The sequence below is a fragment of the Gavia stellata genome, chromosome 15 (genome assembly GCF_030936135.1).
Source record: "Gavia stellata isolate bGavSte3 chromosome 15, bGavSte3.hap2, whole genome shotgun sequence".
NCBI classification, from domain to species: Eukaryota; Metazoa; Chordata; class Aves; order Gaviiformes; family Gaviidae; genus Gavia; species Gavia stellata.
The window spans coordinates 21,251,169-21,260,379 of NC_082608.1; positions in this window are offsets into that span (position 1 = coordinate 21,251,169).

The window sequence follows — 9,211 nt, forward strand, 5'->3', positions numbered from 1 at the left end:
CAGGAAGGGGAGCAGCCTCCTGCAGAAGAGCATTTTAGCTCCAAGCATGTAATACATTACCCTTGCAGCCTCAAGGTGAGGAATTTGTTATTCTGAACTATCAGGTGTCCCCTAAGAGGGATAATTTCATATAGACCAGAAATAGAAACAGACATAAGGAACCATCATTACTGCTCCCACTCACAGATCACTTTGACCCAGCTGAAGTGTTTTTGGTTTTGGTTTTTTTTTTTTCCCAGTGGGGAGAACAGATTGAGATGTTTTCCTGACCTATGTTTCTTAAGGATGAAAGCACGAAGAATGTTACTCTTTTATTACTTCCACATGTAATTCCAAAAAAATTTGTTCTCTTATTTGAACGATCTGTATAGAAAGCCCATCCTTTCATTTTCTTTGGGACATTTGCTCTTCCTTCCATAGCTGCGATCCATGTAAATGGCAGACACAAGTAGCTCCTGAGTTAGAGCTGTAGTTTCTCAGACCAAGCACAGAAACATAGGCAAGCAATTAATTCTCCAAAGACTCTCATAATGTTACATACTATAACAGGCCAAATGGGAATGAAGGTGGAGAGCCATTAGGAAAGGGTACCTGGGCATGTCAGGAAGCAGCAGGGGCCTGCTGCTCTCCAAGGAGAGAGCAGCCAAGGATGACCCCAGCAGAGGCAGTGCTCTCACCAGCAACGTGCCACCCTGCAGAGGCTGAGCACAGCGGGCAGAGCTAGCCACTGGCAGAAGGGTCCACTGACAGTCCCAAACACTGCGCGTGACAAACCAGGTCCAAGGTCTAACCAGAGTGCCCAGGCAGGAGCAAAAGGAGACAGGGCCAAAGACAAGCATCAACAAGGGTCCAAAGTCCTTCCTGGAGACAGGACCAAAGGCAAACCTGAAGACAAGCGCCCCAACGACAGAGCTTAGGGGCCCAGGCTTGGGCTTAAGTGGACTCCTGGCCCATGGGCAGGTCTGTGGGTGGAGGCCACAGGTGAGGCTTGTCAAGGCCATTAAGGTTTGTTAGTGCCCTCAGGGTCATGACAGCACAAAAGTATTGTGGGGCCTTTAATAATTCTCATGTAAGTATTTGCAGAATCCATGTGATTATTGCCCTCCATTAAGTACATAGGAGAGCATATTTTGAAACCTACAGAATCTATCAGCAACAGAGCAAGCAGAAATGATAAGACTATTAACATTCTGTCATTAAAAATTTGGCATGAAAAACCACTCCTTTCTTAATCCATAAAATTACCTGTGAAATATTTTTCAATAGTTGGGTTTTGGTTTTTTTTTTACTTAACAAATTGTGGTGTTTTGAATTAGAAACTTGCTTGCTTGGTGATATTTTCATATGCATGTCTGTCCTCTCTTATCACACAGGGTGTAAGTGCAAGGCTTAGGCTTGGGGAATCCTCTTTAGTATCCTAAAGTGGCAAGCTTATCTGTGCTATTTACTATTCCAAACCCTACTATTTAGGAGAGTCTTTCTTAATGCTTGTCATTTATTACCTCAGCTGCCTGCTTCAGCGTATCTAAGAGCAAGCCGCTGTCAGCTAGGTGTTCTGCCTGAAGAACTGCAAAATCAAACTTCTATTGTTGTTCATAATTGCGGGTAATTATGTGTGTGGGGTGTGACTGTATACAATGGAAATGTGCTTACTTTGTCTTCACAGAAAGTAGAGAAGTAAAGATCTAGAACTTTCTTGCTGTCACTACCCATCTGACTTTTGCTGTAAGTGCCTCCGGACTGGACAGAGAGGATCAATATTTGTTTTCTTTCTGATGCTTACCAGTTGCCAGTACTTACATTCTGGTTAACTTCAAATGAATGCTGTTACTTGCAGAGAGGAAATTACCCCCTCAATTTAGTGTTTCAAGAAATTTGATTCTCCTGGCCTCGTGCTTGCAAGGGTGTTCCTTGTCCTAATATTGTCTCAGTTGCAGCATTGGCAAGGCAAACCCAATAATTCAGAAAAAATAGTCTTACAGTTTTACCGTAATTAAAAAGATACAAGGAAAGTGATTTCACAATTAACATTTTCATCACCTAGTTATTGTTGTATAGCAGGTGACAGGACGATCAATCAAGTAGTGGGAAGCTGCCTGGGATGGCATTGCTGCTGAGGAGTCCATGTGAACCCTCTATGGAGTAGCTAAAAATATCACCTAGGGCAGCTTTCACAAAGCCGTCAGGTCATTACTGGGTGGGCTTTAACACTCATTTCTCTGTGGATTGGCTCACACTTCCCATGGGTTACGTATTACTTCAGCCTCAGGGAAGCTTTTCTTTGATGTCCAGATTTTGCCAGGACGGTTTGTGATGCAACGGAGCTCACCAGCCTGCTAACCACCTCTACTCCCTCCCGGTTTTCATTCTCTCTCTTGCATTAGGGGTCTCCAAACAGGACAGAGTGTTCCAGATGTTTCCTCACAGGTGCTGGGTAGTGGGGAACAGTCACCTGATGTGCTGGTCATACTCTTTTGAATATAGCCCACTATGCCATTAACCTTTATCACTGCAAGGGTGCATTGCTGATACATGTTCAACTTGTTCTCCAGGATCTGCAGTGCTTTTCTCCAGAGCTTTTCAGCCTAGCAGTCAGTCCTCAGGTGGTCAGTCCCCAGGTGGTACCGAAGCATGGCATTATACCGACCCAAGGGCAGGACTTGGCATTTGCCTTTGTTGCACTTCTTGAGCAGGCAGGAACCTCTCCGAATGGTAGCCCTACCATCCTGCATATGACAAATCGGTGTTATATGGAAACTTGCTGAGGGGACCTTCTGTCACTCTGGCCACTGATGAAGATTTACACTTAATTTATTTTATCTCTCACACCTGAAAAAATGGGGTTACATTGCAAATAATTTTGAACACATGTCTAAACAGATGCAGGTCCAGAACTAGGAGATGGTCAAATTCTGCTTGGAATAGTAGCATTAATGATACATTGATGCTATCTAACATTTTGTATCTGGATTTCTGAAAAAAAATAATATACGAAGGTGGGGGCTACAGACTGAATAAAAAAGCAATTCTCAGGCAACCCTCAATCTGAAGAAAAGGATAAAATCCTCTAAAATCAGTAAGTGTGATGAGCTCCCCTTCAGGCTTTTGATAATCCCAGTGGATTAAAAAAGACTGATGATGATAATGGTACCTGGCCAAATAAACATGGTCTGTGGCAAGCCTGAACAAAGCTGGGCAAACTAGCAAATACTGGGCAAAGATATCAGCTGGGTGACAGAGATAAAAGGGCAACAGAAACAGCTGCGAGCGTGATCCTGGGAAGATCACAGTCAGGCAAAGTGCAAATACAGAGCCTGTAGAATGGCAGATTTCTGAGAAGGGGAATAGCCTCCTATCATTTTTTTTCCATGATGTATACAGGGAGATGGAACAGTATGTAAATAAATAAGAGAACATTGAGATCATGCCTGACCCTTCTCACCTTATTTCTCAGACTGGCAAAAATGACCTTACAAGACCATGAACTTTGACCAGCTAGATGACCAAATGGGTAACGGTGTTTTTCTCTCTGCTGTGGGAATTCAAGGCCTTTTCTTCCATCCTCATGCACGAAAGTTAGGAGTATCTTCAGTGACTGAAATGAAGTTTACTCAGCGTAAACCAGAACTGAGATCAGACAAAGTTAGAACAGAAAATGTCTGTGTCTTGCCCTGTCATAGAGCTAGCTGAAGTAGGTTCAGGAGCAAAATGCACTTGATCCTGTCCTGTTTTCTGTAATAAAATCAAGGAACAATTCTGAGAGAACTGAAAATGGACGTGGTGCCTGAAATGTGAGTGATGAAGTACGTACTTGGAGGAGGAAAACTGACAATGGATTTCAACAGCAGAGTTTTCTATTGATAAAAGGAGAAATGCTACAGCAAGTTTACAAACAGCATTAATATTACCTTTGTTTAAAACATGTATTTTATGTAACTTTTAATTAAGCATCAGTCTGTTACAAGATAATGCATGCTACGTTCACAAGGATGTGTTTGTGTCCCTCTCCAGTTATGAGAGTTAGTATATAGAAAATGAATAAAGTAACTCAAACAGAAACTGAATGAACAGGGGAACTTCAAGTACTCTTTGCTTTTAATAGCATAGGATGTGATCAAGGGAAAGAAAACGATTCCTACAGAGGTTCTACAGCAAATACTCTGGAGTTACTTCTGTGCCCTGATCACATCTTCTTCACGCCTTTGTTTCTATATTCTCATGCTCAGCAGTGAGTATAATTATGAATGCCTGTCACTTGTTTAAACAAATGCTTTGTTTGGCAACCTTTGTTTTCCTGCTGCTGATGCAGCTGTAAAATTGTGTGCACAGTGTGTTAATTTTTTACCTTTGATGCTATGGTAAGTTTTTTTCCTAACAAAAAAAAAGGAAACCAGTGAATGAGATACCAATCTCTCTTGATCCGCACAAAACATGTGAAAGCAGCAACTTCCTTAGGAAACAATAGTAAATGAATGCTGATGCAACAGTAAAATAAGCTAGATATTTCCTGGAACCAAATGATTTTTTGTAACATGACAGAGAAAAGTTAGCACGTACATAAAATGCAAGAGAGAGAGAGAGAGAGAGACTCAAAAAAGAGGATGAAAAAGGTGAGGAAATAAAACAACAAAGAAAAATCTGGTTATTTTATTTGGGTCAACAGACTAACAGGGCAACAGGATGTATTTTCTTCTATAAAATTAAAAAATGAAATCGATATATTAGCACTCTGAAGTTCTTACTAATTTTTACAAGGGGGAAGGAAAATGAGAACACATTTGATGTAGGCAGTTGAGCAAGTTACCATGATTTAAATCAGAGTATGACTTACGGTCTATCAACTTCTTCCTGGTGCTTGCTCATGGGCAGTCTCTTATCCCACACTAAAGTGAGGCCTTCATTCAGTAGAGGGGGACTTACGCAGGATTTCATTATGTTATTGCAGAAATATTCAGGTGAGCACATTTTTGAAAGCTCATAAAGCTTAGGAGATTGTGAAGCACAGGAAACAATTATCCTTGGGTAAGTCATTCATGTGCTGGTACTGTAAATTAAAGACTAAAAGCCAAATTTGGGCCTTCTGATTTAAGCACAAAGGAGGTCTCCACTGTTGGGTTGTGAACAGAAAGATCCTTTTTCTTCTGCTGTTTACCAATGCTTTCTGTCATACTTTGTGCTGAGTGAAGACTGTGTCATATCTGGCTGCGTCGGTCTCAAGGGGAACAAGGGATAGGATGTGATAGCAGAGTCTCTTCATGATTTATTGGTGTAATTCAAAATTCTAAAAGGAAATGCCCCCTGCTTTGGAAAAAATGATAGGGAATAAAAAGTCTAAAATAATATCTCTGGTAAAGAGGGAAAAAACCCATACAAGAGGTAAGTTAATTTTATATTCCAGATTGCTGTAATGATCAGAGCGGACTGACTCGCTAATAGAAGGTAGTGCTGCAGACTTTCTTAGTGATAAACTGCTTTATTATTTTTTTATTATGGTGCTACCTCTGATCAAAGATGTAGACATCAGTTGGATCCTGCCCGTATTTCCTGCAGTTAATTTGACGACTATAGGTGAATAGTATAATTGGTTTATGACAATGAAAGTTTTTCTGGTTTGTGGTGTTTTAGCTGAGAAATTATTTACTGGCTATACAGAGAGGAGCGGGATCTCACGTCCTCAGCAGAACGTGAGTAATAATCTCTGGGAGAGACAGCTTTTACATTGGATTTGGTTTACGATGGCAAAGGCTTTGACTAGCAACTTTCCACAGCAGGTAGGACACTGATATTTATATCACACTTTTTCTAGCTGGGACCTGGCAGTTGCTTGAGTGCAGCAGCAGCTGTTTGGCAAATTTGTTACAGGGCAAATCTGTGCAGCAAAGCATGAAATAATCCTGTGTGAAAAGTCAGTTTCTAAGTAGTTTAACCTGTGAACTTCCTAATCTGCTTGTGAAGGAAGAGAACACAATAAATGAACAGACTCAGCTGAACAGTTACAAATCTGGAAGCAGAAGCGAGGGTTTTCCTAACGCACTGGTTGTTAATTCCCAAGCTTGTGACAACTCTTCCATACTGAGAACACCAGCTTGAGAAGTCACTACGAGCACTCTCGAAGAAAGGCACGGTGCACGTGCTGCTGTCAGCATCAGTTTCCCTGCCTGAAACATGAAACCCCTCAAGTCCTGTTCTCTGACTAAGTAACTCCTAGACAGATGAGCAGGAGGAATTGCTGGTCTCCTGGGGTCTGAAACACTTTAGAAACTGGAGCTTTTGTGATATGCACCGTTTAATTTCATACAAGTACAAAAGTCCTGCAGTAGACACCTTGAGTTTGAGCATGACAAAGCTGCAGTGCCCGAGAACAGCATTTCAAACCACAAGTCCCACAGCTCCATTTAGCCGTAGGTCTGTAGGTGTCAGGGTAGCCAACTACAGCTGAACCAGAGTGGATTCAATTGCATGTCATGACACTGCAGAACTGAATTAAACACCTCACTTCAGGAATAGTCTTTATGCAGAAGTCTGAAAGTCACCACTGGCTATGATGAAGCTGAAAAATGAAGTGTGATGATGGTCTTGTCTGGGCAACACTGTGATATATAAGGATATAGTAAAATAATCTAATCTTTGTCTTCTTTCAGAGCTACTTGCATACTTCCCCCGTGCTTCCTTTTTGTGCTTTTGCATATCTTTATCACTCCCAGAAGGTTAACAGAAGGTTTTCCACCTTCGCCCAGCCATTCTGTTCTCAGACCGAATGCAGGAACGAAGCAACAGAAGAATCAATCTGGTGAGCTAATTTAGCGAATTCCCACTTGCTGCCTGTTCTTCAGCTGTGTTCTGAGCATGGTGACATTTTTCTGCTTAATATGACAGCTCACATTCAGATCATCCCATTTCAGTGATGCAAGCGCTCAGGAGCCATTTGAGCAGGGAGAAATTTAATGGAAGGACTGGAGAAAGGAGTAGGAAAAGGGGAATGTGTCCGTGTGTGAATGGCTCAGTGCAGGCGGCTCTCGAGGTGCAGATACACGTTTAATCTTCTCGCCGACAGCTCCGCTGGCCAAATCCTGTGGCTACGTCGCCTGGCAGGTCTGGAAACACTTAACAAAAAAAGAGTTGTGACACTGGAGTTTGCTGTAGCCCTCAGACACCGTCGGAGAAGGAATCGCAGAGCCGTGCCCAGCAGCTGCGGGTCACCGCCGCACAAACCCTACGGCTGCCTTGTCCGAAATGCTGGCACGGCAAGACCCTGTTGCGGCCTCCCGGTCCGAGCAGGAGGGTTTTGTGGAGCTCTCAGGGTTGTGGCAGGGCTGGGTGTGCGCCTCGGGGTGAACAGGGGAAACTGTGTGTGTGTGGGTACAGTGCCTGCGTGTGGGTATGGTGTGTGAGGTGCGGTGGTGTCCCCTCTGGGGTGTGTGGCGCGGACTACAACTCCCGGCATGCACTGCCCCAGGCGCGGGTACTACAGGTCCCGGCCTGCTCGGCGGGGGCGGCAACGAAGAGCCGACGCGCTGCCCTCTGGGAATTGTAGTCTCTCCCGGCGGCGCGTCGGTGAAGGGCGGCCGCGCGGCCGACTCCCCCGTGCGCCTGCGCGGGCGCTCGGGGCGGGCGGGGGCCGAGCGGGCGCAGCGCGGCAGCGCCTGCGCGCTGGGGAGAGGGAGATCTCTCGCGAGGAAGGACGCCATTATCGCAGCCGCTCGACAAACACCACGAGAATTCGGCACCGCACACGGTAACCGCGGCGCCCCGCGGCCGGACGGCTGGGGCTGAGCTCCCGGGGGGCCTGACGCCGGGCGTATAGCCCCGGCCCTCACAGCCTGCCCGCTCCTCACAGCGCCGCCCGAGCACCCGGGCCGTGAGGCGGCGGCTCCGGGGAGGGGCCGAGGCGGGGGGGGCCGCGGGCCCCCGCCCTCTCAGCCGGACGGGGCGGGGGGGGCGACCGGGGACTCGCCTCCTCCCGCCGCGGGACGCCGGAGCTGGGCCCTCCGCGGGGGGCTGCTCGTCATCGCCTCGCTCCCCGCCTGCCTTCTCCGCGCTCAGGCCCGGGGAGGGGGGTCACCCCCTTGCTGGGGCTCCTCAGCGCCGGCCCCTTCTCTTGCTACCGCTGCGGGGGGCCGCTGGTCACCCCTGTGGGGCGTGCGGCGTTTGGGGCGGAGGGTCTGGTCTGTCTCTCCCCCGGCAGTGTCCCCGAAGACCGGGCCCTCTCTCCCCCCCACCTCCCCAAGGCTTGTGTTTTCCCGTTTTGAAGGACGGGGCAGGTTTGAGCCTTCCCCCTTTCGGGTCGCGCACCCGCTGCACTGCAGGCACGTTTGTGGGAAGGGGTGTCGCTGGGCGCCCTCCCTCCCTGTCGTAGGGGAGTGTAAATGAGTGGTGACACTGGTACTGCCTCTTCCTTTTCTCTCTGCTGCTTGCAGGTAGCGGTAATGGAAAGGGGCTGCTGCTTTTCACATGCCTGGTAGTGGGGGGAAAAAAATTGTCTCCTGAGGTGCTGTTTTGCGTGTGTGGTCATTTAGTCATAGTAAAGGTTTTTCACATCCATATCGGGGTTGGTATTTTCTAGTCTCTTCATGTTAGTGATCTGTTTGACAACACACGCGGTCTTCCCTTTTTCCTTACTTGCAATTCAAGTGTTGTTTTTTTCCTATTTTTTTTTTTTTTTACAATCTTTGTACAGCTGGAAGTTGTGTACTTAACCAAATATAGTAATTTTATCCTGCTATGGGACATATAGTTTATGTATCAGTTTATTTTTAGAGCCCTCAAGGGAAGATTTTTTTTTTTTTTAAGTTTGGAGGGGTATTAGCAACTGAGTGATTCCTTCAGTGGAAGCAGCTTTCAAATTGTTGTAAAATGATAGTTTGGAACGTTTTTTGCTACCTTTTTTTTGCCTTCTGTGTGACGTTACCTTAGGTGTAGTACCCTGTTGATGCCAGGCTTTCGGGAAGCAACCATAAAATTTGTAGAATTTTGAGTACTCAAGCAAGGTCTTAAAACAAAACCAAAAATCTGAACAAAAAGATGCCTCTGTCTTACTAATTTCATAGTAGTGGCTCTTGAAACAATGGATTTTCTCTGTTGGAAAGCATTAATATATGCTTAAAATGGATGTCCATAGAAATTGATCAGAATTACAGGAATTTCATTCTGAAACTATGAGCCTTATTCCATACATTACATGACATGTTGGCAGTAGTTCAGTTTTCAGTAA